General features: G+C 48.8%; 1 non-coding gene across 1 annotated transcript; it reads left to right on the top strand.

Moving 5' to 3' along the window:
- Nucleotides 1-8,631: 8,631 nt before the first annotated feature.
- On the top strand, nucleotides 8,632-8,713 carry TRNAL-AAG (transfer RNA leucine (anticodon AAG)). Its single transcript has one exon. It is a non-coding gene; the product is annotated as a tRNA-Leu (tRNA).
- The last annotated feature ends 6,076 nt before the right edge of the window (nucleotides 8,714-14,789 follow it).

Genomic DNA, 14,789 nt, shown 5'->3' with positions numbered 1-14,789 from the left:
GTTAAAAAGTGGTGTTAATAACTTTCTTGATTCTGCAGGCCGGTGTGGGCAATTCCGTTTCCTGTGGTGTCAGCAAGAACCCCAACCCTCGAGGGCCTGCCTGGGCTAGGATGTCTCAGAGGACACACTCACATGACAGGCATTGGTGGCAGATGTGTGGGGTCTGCTAGGAGCTTAGCCCCAGCTGTGGGCCAGGGTGCCAAGCCAGGGCCTCTCCGTGTGCTTTGGTTTTCTCAGTCTGGTCACTGGGTTCTCAGACAGAGCTGCCCAAGATCGAGCATTCCAAGAAACCAAGTTAGAAGCTGCCAAGGTTCTCGTGACTCCAGCCTGGAACTGTTGTGAGATGGACTAGGGAGACCCTGGGCCCTGGGGTCTCAACCCAATCCGGCCCAAAGATGTCACCAAAAAGAATTGGTCTCCTCACCAGAAAGAATTCAAAGACAGACACAGGGCAGTGGATGATGGGTTCAAGCAGGAAAGTTTATTAGAGCCAAAGTATCCTCTCGAGATGTGAGAGCAGGTCAGCTCAAGGAGGAGAGAGCTGCCCGCCCTGGAGTTTCAGCTCCTATCTTTCATTGACGGCTGTTAACCAGGGGGCAGAATAATTATGACTTCAGGCAGATTTCTTGGAAACAAGATTACAAGCTTTTTTGCTGGTTACATGCTTCGCCCCCCTTATTTGTTTGTTTTTTACATTTTTAAAATTTAAATTCAATTTGCCAACATATAGTATAACACCCAGTGCTCATCCCATCAAGTGCCCTCCTCAGTGCCCATCACCCAATTACCCCAACCCCCCCCCCCCACCTCCCCTTCCACAACCCTTTGTTTGTTTCCCAGAGTTAGGAATCTCTCATGGTTGTCTCCCTCTAATTTTTCCCACTCAGGTCCCCTCCTTTCCCTTATAATCCCTTTTGCTATTTCTTATATTCCCCGTATAAGTGAAACCATATAATGATTGTCCTCCTCTGATTGACTTACTTCACTCAGCATGATACCCTCCAGTTCCTTTTTTTTTTTTTTTAACCCTCCAGTTCCATCCACATCAAAGCAAATGGTGGGTATTCATCCTTTCTGATGGCTGAGTAATACTCCATTGTATACATACACCACATCTTCTTTATCCATTCATCTTTCGTTGGACACCGAGGCTCCTTCCACAGTTTGGTTATTGTGGACATTGCTGCTATGAACATTGCCCCCTCCCCCCTTATTTGGTTAGGGGTTTCTTGTAATGGTTCAGGGGGGAGATTTTAGTATGTTAATGGAGTATAATGAAGGAATAATGTGAACTATGGCCTATTTTGTCAGCCACCTTGAGCTTATCTGGTTTAATCCAGTTTCTTGTGGCGTTGTTTTGGAGTGCTGCCAGGCTAGACCTGGAGCTTCCCCACCGTGGGCCACGGCCTTTTGTTCTCTGGTCTCTGGGTATCTCGTTGGAGCCTCACTGCACACTCTGACAGAATTGTCATAGGGTCACTTCAATGACATTCCATGAGGTCAGCCCAACAGGGTGATCACTGACAGACACGTTACATTCTGCTCAGTCTTCAGAGACTGGCTCTTACACAAAGTAAGTCTCCTCTCAGCCCCCACCTTTGATTCTCTTTCTACTCAAGTCTGGTTAAACTAATAGCTAGTGATTTTCAAGGTTGGCTTCCCTGGCAACCTGTCTCCTTCCTCAGGGGACCCAGAGGCTTTCCAAAATTCACTTAATTAACATAACAAAAGGCACCTTTTGTGGTTCTCATCACTCAGGAAATTCCAAGGGCTATTGGACCTCTGTGCCTGGAACACAACACCCGCCAAATATATATTTATTCCATGAAAAAGAAAGCCACAGGTCCCCAAAGGGTGTCATTTAGGCCACATCCCCGAACCTGGGCTGAATACCTAACCTGACTGCTGTTACAATCCCCCCTCCCCCTCGAAATGAAACTCTTAACCAGCCAGTGGGGGATTTTCTGACCTGCACCAGAGAGACAATCTGTCACAGTGATGGGGAGACACAGGGCTAGCTGAGGACAAGGCAGGAGCCTGGGGCAGCACATTGACAAGTCCTTGAAACAGGCAAAGGGACATTCCTTTATGGACTCACCTGCCTCAATGTTCATACTTTGCTAAGGGAGAAAAGCCATCTTAGCCCGACCCCCAGGAGGTTGGAAGTCTACTCCAACATATACAAACTCCTTCAGAAATTTCCTTTATCTCTAAACCCCCAAGATATATGTTGGCGATCATCCCCCAAGCGCATGGCCCACCTATATCCATCTGAAGGGTCTCATGACTCAGGTTTTATTAGACGGTAACAAGTGACCTTTTCTCACCAAAGCTAGCCCCCTCAAGGTCCTGGAAACCTTGCTTCCAAAATTCCTTAAAGAGCATGCTCTCCTCAAACCCCTCCCAATTCCCACGTATATAATCAGCCTCCCCTCCCAGGCCCCAGGGCAGCAGCTCTTCCTGCCCTTGGGTCCTGTCCCTGTGCTTTAATTAAACCACCATTTTGCACCAAAGAAGTCTCAAGAATTCTTTCTTGATCCTTGTCTTTGGACCTCACCCCACCAAACCTCACCTAATTCCAAAACTTCATCAACAGGAGCCCTCTCCATCCCCATGAAGGAAGGCCTCTGGCCCCTCTCCTATGGGAATGCTGACTTCTGTTGGGGGGTATGTGGGGTGTCTATCAGGCTGGTTACCTCACTAGTGCTGATCAGGCGATTGTCACTTGATTGGTTTAAGAATCCATTTCTAGAAGAGCCAAAACTGTCCGTAAGTCTTGGTTGATGACATGGGGCTTAGCATAAGTGACACCATTTTGGGTCTCTTTTCCTTTTTTTTTTTTTTTTTTTTAACACTATCCTAGGTTTGTTGGTTAGGTTTTGCATGCAGAAAAGGGTGGTGCCGTCCTTTGAGACTGGAAGGAGCTTTTGTTACTAGCCTATTATCCTGGGGATTTTTCCACTCTGTCCTGGGCCCTTCCCAGAACGGTGAGACTGTATCACATTTTGTAAATATTGCTGTATAAAATTGCCTTGTGGGACAACTATATAATCCAAGACAAATTTGCAACAGGTCCAAACTTCAATTTTTGGGGGGGACTTCTCACACAAAAACCTGTCCACAGATGTTCTTGTTGGATTGGACAAAGGACTTAAAGAGATATTTTACCAAAGAACATACATAGACGGCAAATAAGCCAATGATAAAGGTTTCAACATCATTAGCCACTAGGGAAAGGCAAATTACAACCACAATGAGATGTCATTATGTACCTATCGGAATGGCTGAAATAAAACTACTGATACGCCAGATACTGATGAGGCTGTGTCCATTGCTGGTGGGAATGTGACCTGGTACAGCTACTCTGGAAGGCAATTTGGCAGTTTCTTTAAAAACTAAACACGCAAGTACCATACCAGTGAGCAGTTGCGCTCCTGACTATTTATTCCAGAGAAATGAATAATGAGGGAGCAGAAGGCTAGATGAGGACAAAGCATGAGCTGACACCCCACAAATGACCCCCCCTAGGTGGGATGTGTGTGACATTCCTTAGGTGCTCCTGGCTGCCCTAAAGCTAAGGGAAGGAAAAACAAATAGTTAATTTATAGAGATATTAGTCCTATAGACATGAGTCCCCCTCAGTTTACAAGATGTCTTAGTGATTTACAAGAAAAAAAGTATTCTAAGCAATAACCTAACTTCTGGAAGGAAACTCCTGACTATATTAATGTTAATGCCTTGCTAGAGGGAAAAACAACTTTAGCTTCACAATGGCAAGGCCTCCAGTATCTTGTAGGTCCTCTCTACCATACAAAAACCATTTGGAAACTTCCATTTTTTCATACCTCCCCCAACTCCCAAGTATATTATCAGCCTCCCCTCTGTGTCCTGGGCAGCAGCTCTTTCTGCCCACCCATTCTGTCCCTGTGCTTTAATAAAACCACTGTTTTGCACCAAAGATGTCTCAAGAATTCTTGGTCGTCAGCTCTGGACCTCACTCCAGCAAACCTCACTTATATTCCAAAACTACATTATGAGGGATCCCAGTGGTGATGGAAATATTTTTATCTTGATTTTATCAAGATCAGTATCCTGCGAGAGATACTGCACTAATGTTTTGCAAGATGTCACCACTGCGGCAGCTAGGTAAAGGATGCCTTGTTGAGATCTCTGTGTGTTATTTATAACTGCATGTGAATCTACAGTTATCTAACAATTAGGAATTTAATTTAAAGAAGATGGAGGTCAGGAGCTGAGAAGTAAGCCATCTCTAAAGAGTCCTTACAAGAGGGAAAGAGGACAGAATGGCAGGAGTGGAGTCCCAAGAAATAAAGGAAGACTGCTTCAGGAAGGAAGGGCTGCCATTAATTTTAGGACCAAGAAGAAGCAAGGCATTTGAAGGTTGGGAAGTGGAGGTAATACTCTCCTGGATTGGAAGGCAGACTTCAGCTAATGAGCCACTGATGAGGCAAAGAAGTCGAGACAAATGCTGCTCTTCCAGCAAGTTTGGTGGTGGGTGGAGGGAAAGTCTGGGCAAGAATCCTGAGGGCAAGATGGAAGAGCATGTGTTCGGTCTTCGCTGTCTCAAGATGGAGATTTAGGCATTCTGTAATTTGAAGAGGGGCAGGTAGGGTGAGAGCTCAAAGACGCGGGGCAGAATGGAATGGGGAGAGCGGTCAGATCAGACGGGAGTGTTAATCAGTCTTGGAAATGAGGGAAAACTTTTCCTTTAAGCAGGAAGGCAAAGCCTGGGATGTGTGCAGAGCCAGCAGATTAGGAGTAGGCGGAGGGCTAAGGGAGGCCAGGGCAGTCTGCTGGCTTCCCCCTCTTGCAGCCCTCCAGCCGGAACCCCTCTCCAGGCCAGCAACCTTTCCTTGCCCTTTTTGCTCTTCAGAGCTGCATGGGATCTCTCGTCTTCAATACATATTTGCTGAAGGAATGTGAGGTGGGGAATTAACATGTCACTATAGTGATGGAGTTTTGGAATGTAGAGGAGGTTTGGTGGAGTGAGGTCTGGAGCCGGCGATCAAGAAAAATTCTTGAGAAGTGTTTGGTGCAATATGGTGGTTTTATTAAAGCCTGGGGACAGGACCTGGGGGCAGGAAGAGCTGCGTCCCTGGACAGTGAAGGGGTGGCTGATTATATACTTGGGAGCTGGGGGAGGTAAGGAAGAGGGAGACTTTCAAGAGAACTTTTATATACTAAAGAGAACCTACTGATTCTGGAGGCCTCGCCATTGTTAAGCCAAGGTTGGTTTTTCCTCTGGCGAGGCATTCACAAGACAGTTGGGAGCTTCCTGGAGGAACAGGACACTCCCCTCACCCCGCCCCCCCTTCAAGTATCTTCAATGAGCTGCAGGTGATAAGGGCATTTAATTGTATCTACATTTATTTCTGGAAGCTAGGTTATTCATAAAAAAGCTTTGTTCTTGTAAATCACTAAGCCATTTGTAAACAGAGGGAGGCTCCTGTCTCGCAGAATTCTAAGTCAACTATGTGTTTTCCCTCCCTTAGCTATAGGGCAACCAGGAGCACCTGAGGAAGGTCACACACACCCGACCTGGGGGCAGGGGGGAGGTCACAGGGTGTCAGCTCGTGCCTTGTCCTCAGCTAGCCTTCTGCTCCCTCTCAGCATCTCTCATGTTGAACTTCTCTCTCCCCTATCTACCTGGAGGACCGCCCCCTTTGGCAGAGAATGAGACTGGGGAAGGGAGTCATGATGTAGAAACGAACGGTAGAAAGAGGCATGAATCCTTTGGGCCTCCTGACTTGGGCTCCCGGTTGTTGGAAGACCTCCATGTGGAGGAAGATAGGGTGAGTCTGGAGCAGAGCCGGAGCCAAAAGAAGATGCTGCCTCTCACAAAAAAGGAAGTGTTTTTCCTTCAGCCCGTTGGGCTCTGTCTCTTGCACGGTTCTCCCCAGGATTCTTTTCCTGGAACCATCCTTTTATCACACAAATTTCCTGGGTTTTCCTTTTTTTTTCGACAAAAGCCTAACTTTTTTTTTTTGTTTTTAGGTTTAACGAATATTTTCGTATTTGTTGCAGACAAATTCAGAGTTTTCATTATTTCAGCTCCAAGAGGTTGCCCTTTCCTGCCAAGCCCCGGGTTTGAGGTATCTTAGTTAAGTCTTCAGCTCATCGCGCTCCCAACTGAGCTACTTTGGCCTAGTACTCAGACTCTAGTGTAAAAAAAGATAGTTTTATCACTGAGCTCTTTGTATTCCCGACTTAGGGAGTATTTACTTAAACACCGCGAAAGAGCCCTTTGAGAGAACCAATATGCATTGGAGGACGGTGTTCCTCTCAGATACTCGCCACTCCAGGAGGGCCATAAGGTGGCAGCCGCAGACTTGTGTCCCAAGACCTGTCCTGGGAACAGTCACTGCCCTCATCCCGGGTGGGGTCCATGGGACTCTGGCTCGTGGGTGGGTGTGGGCCACGAGGTCCCAGGTGAGTGGTTTGCAGGTGCTTGGTGGGCAGGGCCCAGGTGCATCCAGCCTGTAGGCCTGTTTGCACACCAGCTGGGCAGCTTCCCTGCTAGTCTAGTGATTAGAATTTGGTGTTTTCATTGCTGCGGCCATGCTCCGGTTCCTGGTGGAGGAAATAATTGCTCTCAGAACCTGCAGAAAGACTCAGCAAGTTTTCACAGGAGAGGTGTTAGAAATTTTCCAACACTGTTGGACTTCCCCTGGGCAAGGCTGCTGTATAGGATGTTTGACCCTCTGAAGTCAGTTAGGTGGCCCCCACTGACAGTCTTTGATTTAAAACTGACCAGATGCTTCTCCCTCTGCCTGTGTCTCTGCCTCTCTCTCTCTCTTTCTGTGTGACTATCATAAATAAAAATAAAAAATAAATAAAAAAAAAAAAAAAAAAAAAAGGGATCCCTGGGTGGCGCAGCGGTTTAGCGCCTGCCTTTGGCCCGGGGCGTGATCCTGGAGACCCAGGATCGAATCCCACGTCAGGCTCCCAGTGCATGGAGCCTGCTTCTCCCTCTGCCTGTGTCTCTGCCTCTCTCTCTTTCTGTGTGACTATCATAAATAAAAATAAAAAATAAATAAAATAAAACTGACCAGGGAGGGGCGCCTGGGTGGCTCAGTCAGTTGAGTATCTGCCTTCAGGTCAGGTCCTGACCCCAGAGTCCTGGGATCGAGCCCTGCTTCCAGCTCCCTGCTCAGTGGGGAGCCTTCTCCTCCCCCTGCGGCACCTCTGCTTGTGTGCATTCTTTCTATCAGATGAATAAATAAAATCTTAAAAAAAAAAAACAAAGCTGACCAGGGAGCCTGTGGCCTTATCATTCTTGTGATGTTGTGGTTTGAGTAAGGATGGGTGATACCATCCTTAATGACTTCCTTTTCCTTTTGGGTCTGGTTATTCTTTGTTGGTCACAGCCAACTGTCATAAAAAGTATCGTTTCCACCTAGGGCAGGGTGGTCTAGTTCCCGTATTTTTGGTCTTCTTACATCTCCGCATTTTTGGGACGTCGTTTTGTGAACCTGAGTCCACAGTCCCCTACCTGTGTCTCCCTACCTAGCCCTGCCCATCCCTTACTCAACACGTTGCCATGAGCAGGATGTGAATCTACCTAATGCCCGCTGAACTGTACACATATACAAATGGCTAAAATGCTAAACTGTAGGTGATGTCCACTTTTAACCACAGCTTAAAATAACAAGAGGCCCCGTCCCTGGCTGGGGGTAAGGGAGTTCCCAGCTCTGGTGGGAGGGAGTGTTGTCATCCGGTGTGAAAACCCAGGGTTCAGCCACTGGGAATGGCTTCTTCCTCTGCAGGTGGATAAACATCGTCAGGGACAGCTGTGGCTGCGGGACCTGCGAGCAAGGTAGCAGCCGACACTTGCGGGGGCTTCGCTAGTTCAAGTCCGTTCCCAGAGCCGTCGAGTCTGTGCAGGTCTCTCTCCAACGCCACTTTGCAGGCAAAGAAACGAGGTAAAACGAGCAGGTGAAACGAGCAGGCTTCAGTGGTACCCCGGGGGCTCGGTGAGGGGCCTGACAAGGGGCCTTCAGGCTTCCTCGGCAAGTGACCAGGTCGGACCTCCTCAGGGGCAGGCTGCGCGGTTTCACAGGAGGAGGCGGCCTGAGAGGCAGAGGAGACGCCTGTAGACGCTGACCCCGGGTCGCTGGCAGCAGGGGGAGGCAAACGGGGAACGGCCCGCCCTCCCTCACAGCCTTCGCGGTGGGCTTGAGGACACCGGGCTCCGGCCTCAGCAGCGCAGGGCACGGTCCGGGGCCCCGGGGACTCCGCGACCGCGTCCGCGAGTGGGTCTGGGCGCGGACGTGAGCGACGGCCGGTCTTCGCCGCGCTGGACCACGGAGGACGAAGAGCGGATCAAGGCGCGACCGCGGCCGGGGCTCTGCCGCGACCCGAGGCGCCCACTCGACGCTCCGGACTTCCGGCCGCCGGCGCGCTCGGTGACGACACTGGGCTGCGACGCCGCCGCTCCGGACTTCCGGCCGCCGGCGCGCTCGGTGACGACACTGGGCTGCGACGCCGCCGTCCCGGGCGTGGGGGTCCGCGCCGGCCGGGGGCGGGGCCTGGAGGGCGGGGCCTCGGGCGGGGCCTCGGGCGGGACGAGTCCATCTCTAGGGCGCCCTAGGAGGCCGCCGCCCGCGGAACGGTAGCGTGGCCGAGCGGTCTAAGGCGCTGGATTAAGGCTCCAGTCTCTTCGGGGGCGTGGGTTCGAATCCCACCGCTGCCAACAGTTTTCCTTCTTCACGCCCGGTAAGGCCCCTTTTCTCCTCCTGCGATCCCTGCTTGCCCTTGACCCACGCCCGCGGCCCGGAGAGGTCGCTCAAGCCGGCGGGCTCCAGCTGGGTGCCTACAGGGTGGACGCAAGTCCGGGTGCTGGTCTCCTAGCGGGACGGACCCCGCAGCCAGCCGCTGAGCAGACGGAGGAAGAGACCCCGCGGGGATCGCCGGGGCTAGTCCCACCGCCGGGTGCTTCCCGAGCTCCGGGCGTCCTCGCATCGCAGCGTCAGGCGCCTCTCGAGCGTCGCTGCGACCGCAGCTCCGGGCGCTCCTTCTGTCGCCGGTTCTGCTTCCGCTCAGCTGCACGCCACGTCTCTGCGGCTTGCAGGACGTCGTGGTCCGGCCAGATCTCATGCACGCGTGGCATCTTTCGCATCTCCTAGTCCTTAGCTTGGAAGTTGTTTCCTGCTAGAAGCCTCCCTGCTGCCAGCTCCAGAGTTCCAGTTAGGGAGGGAGTGGAGGGATGTGCAGGAGGAGAGCTCAGAGGAACCCCACCCCACCCCCACCTCGGAGCTTATTCTGCAGATATCTCTGCTGTGTGTGTGTACTCTGAGGTCCCAGATTTAAGAGTATGCACACGTGGGGGAATAGCGTGCACGACATGCTGGAGGGATGCACACACCACCTCCTTCCCAAGGCTTACTGGTGGGATTGCAGGCCAGTTTTCACCATTTTCTCAGTACCTGCCTGCATTGTGAGCCCAGCGTGGGACTCTATCCCGGGTGCCCAGGATCAGGCCCTGGGTGGAAGGCAGGCGCCAAGCCGCCGAGCCACCCCGGGATCCCCTATAACCCACTTTAGATGCCACTTCCAAGTCCCTTACTTCTGACTGACCAGCTACAAATCGGGGGTTCCAAAGACCCCCTCCTCTGATTAGATAATTCACTAGAATGGCTCATAGGACTCAGGTACACATTTGACTTTCATTTACTGGTTTATAAATAGATTTAGGTCAGAAACAGCCAATGGAAGAGATCCCCAGGGCCAGGTAGGCAGGGGGCTGGGGATGAGGAGCTTCCATGCCACAGACAGCCGGCCCCGAGCCCAGCACCTCCATGTCTTCATCAGCTCTGAGGCTCTCATTCTGTCATTTATGGTTTGTTTTTATGAAGGTTTCATCATGGAGGCATGATGGATTCTAATCCCCAACCCCTCTCCCCTCCTGGGGAGGTTCAGGATGGACGTGGGAGCTGAAAACTCTAGGCTTTTTATTATGGCTTGGTCTTTCCAGCTACTAGTCCCATTCTAAAGCTGTCTAGGAACCTATCATGGCCTGGTTAGAACAAAAGATGCTCCTGGCCCCCAAGAACTTCCAAGGGACTCAGAAGCTGTGTGAGGAACTAGGGACAAAAACCAAAATAACTTTCTTATTATCCTACAGAGTCAGTAACTGCCCTTTGCCCTGGGCTGTTTTGAACAGCCTTGGAAGATGTAGTGTCGCCATCTGGTGCAAAGGACAGGTGTTCTTACTGAGTTTGAGAAGATATGCAAGTATAAAAATTTTGGAGCACAATATTTCAACGAACACTTGAATAGTTCACTCAAAATCTAGAATTGCACTTTCTGGTGCAATTGCACTTGTATTTTATTGCACTACTATTATACTACTATTTAGTACTACTATTTAGTACTATTTAGTACTTCAAATGTGCTCACAAGCTTGAGGAAGTGAATTTTCAATTGTATTTAAAATTTAAATTTGAGAGAGGATTCTACATTGTTATTGGAAAAATAAGTATGTTTGGGGGCAGGGGTGCCTGGGTGGCCTAGTAATTGAGCAGTTGCCTTTGGCTCAGGCGGTCACCTTGGGCTCCTGGGATCTCAGTCCTCAATCAGGTTCCTTTAGGGGAGGCTGCTTCTGTCTATGCCTCTCTCTCTGTGTCTGTCATGAATAAATAAATAAAATATATTTTTTTAAAAGCATGTTTGGGACAACTTGGCTTTGTGAATTTCTTTTTTCAGTTGTAAGTTTTATGAAATCCAAGTACAGACTTAAGTATAGTATGTCCGGTGGAAATTTACCATACAAACTGAGAGGTGCTGTAAATGTAAAATATATACTCGATATAAAGAGAGCAGAAGGGGGATCCCTGGGTGGCTCAGTGGTTTAATGCCTGCCTTTAGCCCAGCGCCTGATCCTGGAGTCCTGGGATCGAGTCCCACATCAGGCTCCCTGCATGGAGCCTGCTTCTGCCTCTCTGTGTGTGTCTATCACAAATAAATAAAAAAAAATAAAGACAGCACAAAATAAGAAAATACTTCATTAACGTCTTTGATTGTATATTGAAATGATAGTTTGAACATTTTGGGCTACGTAGAAGTATACTACTAAAATTAATTTATTTCTTTTTACTCTTTTAATGAGAACATCTTAAATTACGTGGCTGGCATTAGATTTCTATTGGACAGGACTGGGCTAGAATAATACTAAGACATTTGTGTCAACTTCTGTGCCTCTCTCCAATCCCATTACTATGACTCCTTTTCAGAGGTGATCACTCTGCTGAATTCTGTTTATCATTCCTTTTCTTAAATGATCTACACTTAAGAAGAAATCACTAATCATTTTTTAATTTAATTTTATTTTTTTTTAAATTTTTATTTATTTATGATGGTCACAGAGAGAGAGAGGCGCAGAGACACAGGCAGAGGGAGAAGCAGGCTCCATGCACCGGGAGCCCGATGTGGGACTCGATCCCGGGTCTCCAGGATCGTGCCCTGGGCCAAAGGCAGGCGCCAAACCGCTGCACCACCCAGGGATCCCTCTTTTCTTATTTTTTAAAGATTTTATTTATTTATTCATGATAGACATAGAAAGAGAGAGAGGGGGGCAGAGACACAGGCGGAAGGAGAAGCAGGCTCCATGCTGGAAGCCTGTCATGGGACACAATCCCGGGGCTCCAGGATCACGCCCTGGGCCAAAGGCAGGCACTAAACGGCTAAGCTACCCAGGGATCCCTGTACTTTCTCTTTCTATTATAGAATCCCCCTTAGTATTTCTTGCAGAGCTGGCTTGGTGGTCACATATTCTTTCAGTTTCTGCCTATCTTGGACGCTCTTTATCTCTCCTTCTATTCTGAATGAGATCCTTGCTGGAATAAGTATCCTTGGCTGCGTGTTCTTCCCATTTAGGACCCTGAATATATCCTGCCAGCCCTTTCTGGCCTGCCAGGTCTCTGTGGAGAGGTCTGCTGTTAATCTAATATTTCTCCTCATAAAAGTTAGAGATTTCTTGTCTCTTGCTGCTTTAAGGATCTTCTCTTTATCTCTGGAATTTGCAAGTTTCACTATTAAATGTCGAAGTGTTGAGCGGTTTTTATTGATTTTAGGGGGGGCGGGGATCTCTCTACATCCTGGATCTGAATGCCTGTTTCCCTTCCCAGATTAGGAAAGTTTTCAGCTATGATTTGTTCAAATACATATTCTGGCTCTCTCTCCCTTTCGGCGCCCTCGGGAACCCCAATTAAATGTAGATTTTTTCCTTCTGAGGCTGTCATTTATTTCCCTTAACCTATCCTCATGATCTTTTAATTGTTTTTCTCTTTTTTCCTCAGTTTCCGTCCTTGCCATCCACTTGTCTTCTATGTCACTCACCTGTTCTTCCACCTCGTTAACCCTCCTTGTTAGGACTTCTAGTTTGGATTGCATCTCATTTTATTGATTTTTAATTTCTGCCTGATTAGATCTAAATTCTGCAGTCATGTAGTCTCTTGAATCCTTCATGTCTTTTTCTAGAGCCACCAGTTGCTTTATAATAGTGCTTCTGAATTGGCTTTCTGACATTGAATTGTAATCCAGATTTTGTAACTCTGTGGGAGAGAGGACTGTTTCTGATTCTTTCTTTTGAGGTGAGGTTTTCCTTCTAGTCATTTTGCTCAGTGCAGAGTGGCCATAAACAAGTTGTACTGGGAAAAGGAGAAAAAGAGAGAAGAGAAAAAGGAAAAAAAAAAGTGAAAAAAAGGGGGGAGGGGAAGCAAACATAAAACGAAAAACCAGGGGGAGTATCCTCTGATTCTATATACTGTAAATCCCTAGACTTCCCCTGGAACTTTCCAGTGCCGCTTGGTCAATAACTTGCCTTTCCCCTGTCCTGCTAGCTGGTCTTCTGGGGGAGGGGGCCACTGTCCTGATTCTCAGGTGTGAGCACTTGGGGGAGCTACTCAGCCCCCTGCCTGCTGCAGGCTCAGTGGTTGTTTATCCTGTGAGTCACTGTGTGGCCTGGGGGGGGTTGTTTATCCTGTGAGGCCCCAGGAGGAACAACAATAGTGGCAGCGGCAGCTCTGCAGCCCTGGAGTCACCTCCCGCAGTAACCACAGCAGCTCCCAGTCTGCAGGGGCCTGGATGCTCCGTTGGCGGGGGCTGCTGATTTGCACAGCTCGGGGCCGCCCAGCGGCAGGAGTGTCCTTGCTGTCCTGTGTCCTCCTGGCCTCTGCCTGTCCCGGGGGGAGCGCCGGATCCGGGGCTGTGTTCCCCGGCACCCTGGGCTCTGGGGCCTTCACTGCTAGAATTGAGCCTCAGGGGCTGCGCAGCCCCCTCTGCACGCAGCTGCCGCTGGAGCTGCTCCGGGGCCGCTGGGCCTGCGCTGCAGCCTTTTAGGGAGCTCAGCCACGGTGTGTGGTGAGCTCTCCCGGGGCGCAATTCTTCTGTTAGTGTCCCTGGGAGCCTGAGGGCATCCCCGCCCCTCCTGGGGTCCTGTCACAATTCCCTGCAAGCGCCTTTCCGTCATGGAAGATTGGTGAAGCTCCTGCTTCTCCAGGATGGGGCTTTCCTGTCCTGGGGCACTCGCCCTGTGGCCCTAGCCCGGCTCCTCGCGGGACCCCTCCCCCTTGGATGCTTTTTATTTATTTATTTTTCCGTCTTCCTACCTTCATAGAAGGGTGAAGTCTTCTCACTGTAGCATTTAGCTGTTCTGTCTTTAAATCTCAGGTCGAATTCGTAGGTTTTCAGGATGATTTGAAAGTTATCTAGGTAATTTGGTGGGGACAGGTGACTTGGGGACCCTACTCTTCCGCCATCTTGCCCCCTCCTCCTGCTCTTCCCTTTCAACAAAGACTGTCCACTATCAACCCATGTTATGGGGTGGATAACCCAATTAGGTCATTCAATGTTTACTTCCTTAAAATATCCATTATTTAAATATGGCAAAATATGTTTTTCTACTATTGGTGAACATTTGGGTTGTTTCTGGGTTTTGCTATTATGACCAAATACGCAGTGAAAATCCTTCTACATGGCTGTCAGTGCTTATGTGCAAGCATTTCTCAGTGCATCCCTAGGGTACAGTTTGGCTTTACAGGATAGAACCTATCTAGTTTCCAAAGTGGTTGCATCCTTTTACAGCACCACCAGTAAATACTGCAACTCCATGTCCTTGCCCAAACTTGGTGAGGCCATTTTTATCACGTGGTGTCACTGTGCTCTGAGTGCCTTGTTACGGAGACTGGACAGCTGTGTTTCGCCATCATTCTTTTTCAATTTTCTGTGAAATACTTTTTCATGCTCTCTGCCTATTTGGGGGTTGTCATTTGCTTATTGGTTTATTTTTTTAAAATAATTTTTTCTTAAGATTTATGTATTTATTCATGAGAGATACAGAGAGAGGGAGAGAGGCAGAGACATAGACAGAGGGAAAAGCAGGCTCCATAAGGAGCCCGATGTGGGACTCCATCTCAGGACTCCAGCATCTGTCAAAGGCAGATGCAACTGCTGAGCCACCCAGGCGTCCCTGTTTATTGGTTTAAAGGAGTTTTTATATAAAGTCAAACCATATTAAATTGCCACTATTTAACCTTTATTTATTTTTTATTCAACCTTTAGATATGGCAATTGATATGACTCAAAGTAAAATATTTATTTATTTATTTATTTATTTATTTATTTATTTATTTATTTATTTATTTATAGCATGGATGGGGAGGGAGGGGCGAGGCAGAGGGTGAGAGACTTAGTCAGATTCCATGCTTAGTGCAGTACCTGACCTGTGAATCAATCATCAATCTCTCAACTCTGAGATCAGGACCTGAGCC

This window comes from Canis lupus, chromosome 37 (genome assembly GCF_048164855.1).
Source record: "Canis lupus baileyi chromosome 37, mCanLup2.hap1, whole genome shotgun sequence".
Classification (NCBI taxonomy): Eukaryota; Metazoa; Chordata; class Mammalia; order Carnivora; family Canidae; genus Canis; species Canis lupus.
The sequence above is the reverse complement of the archived record's forward strand: the minus strand, read 5'-3'. Positions and strand labels throughout refer to the sequence as shown.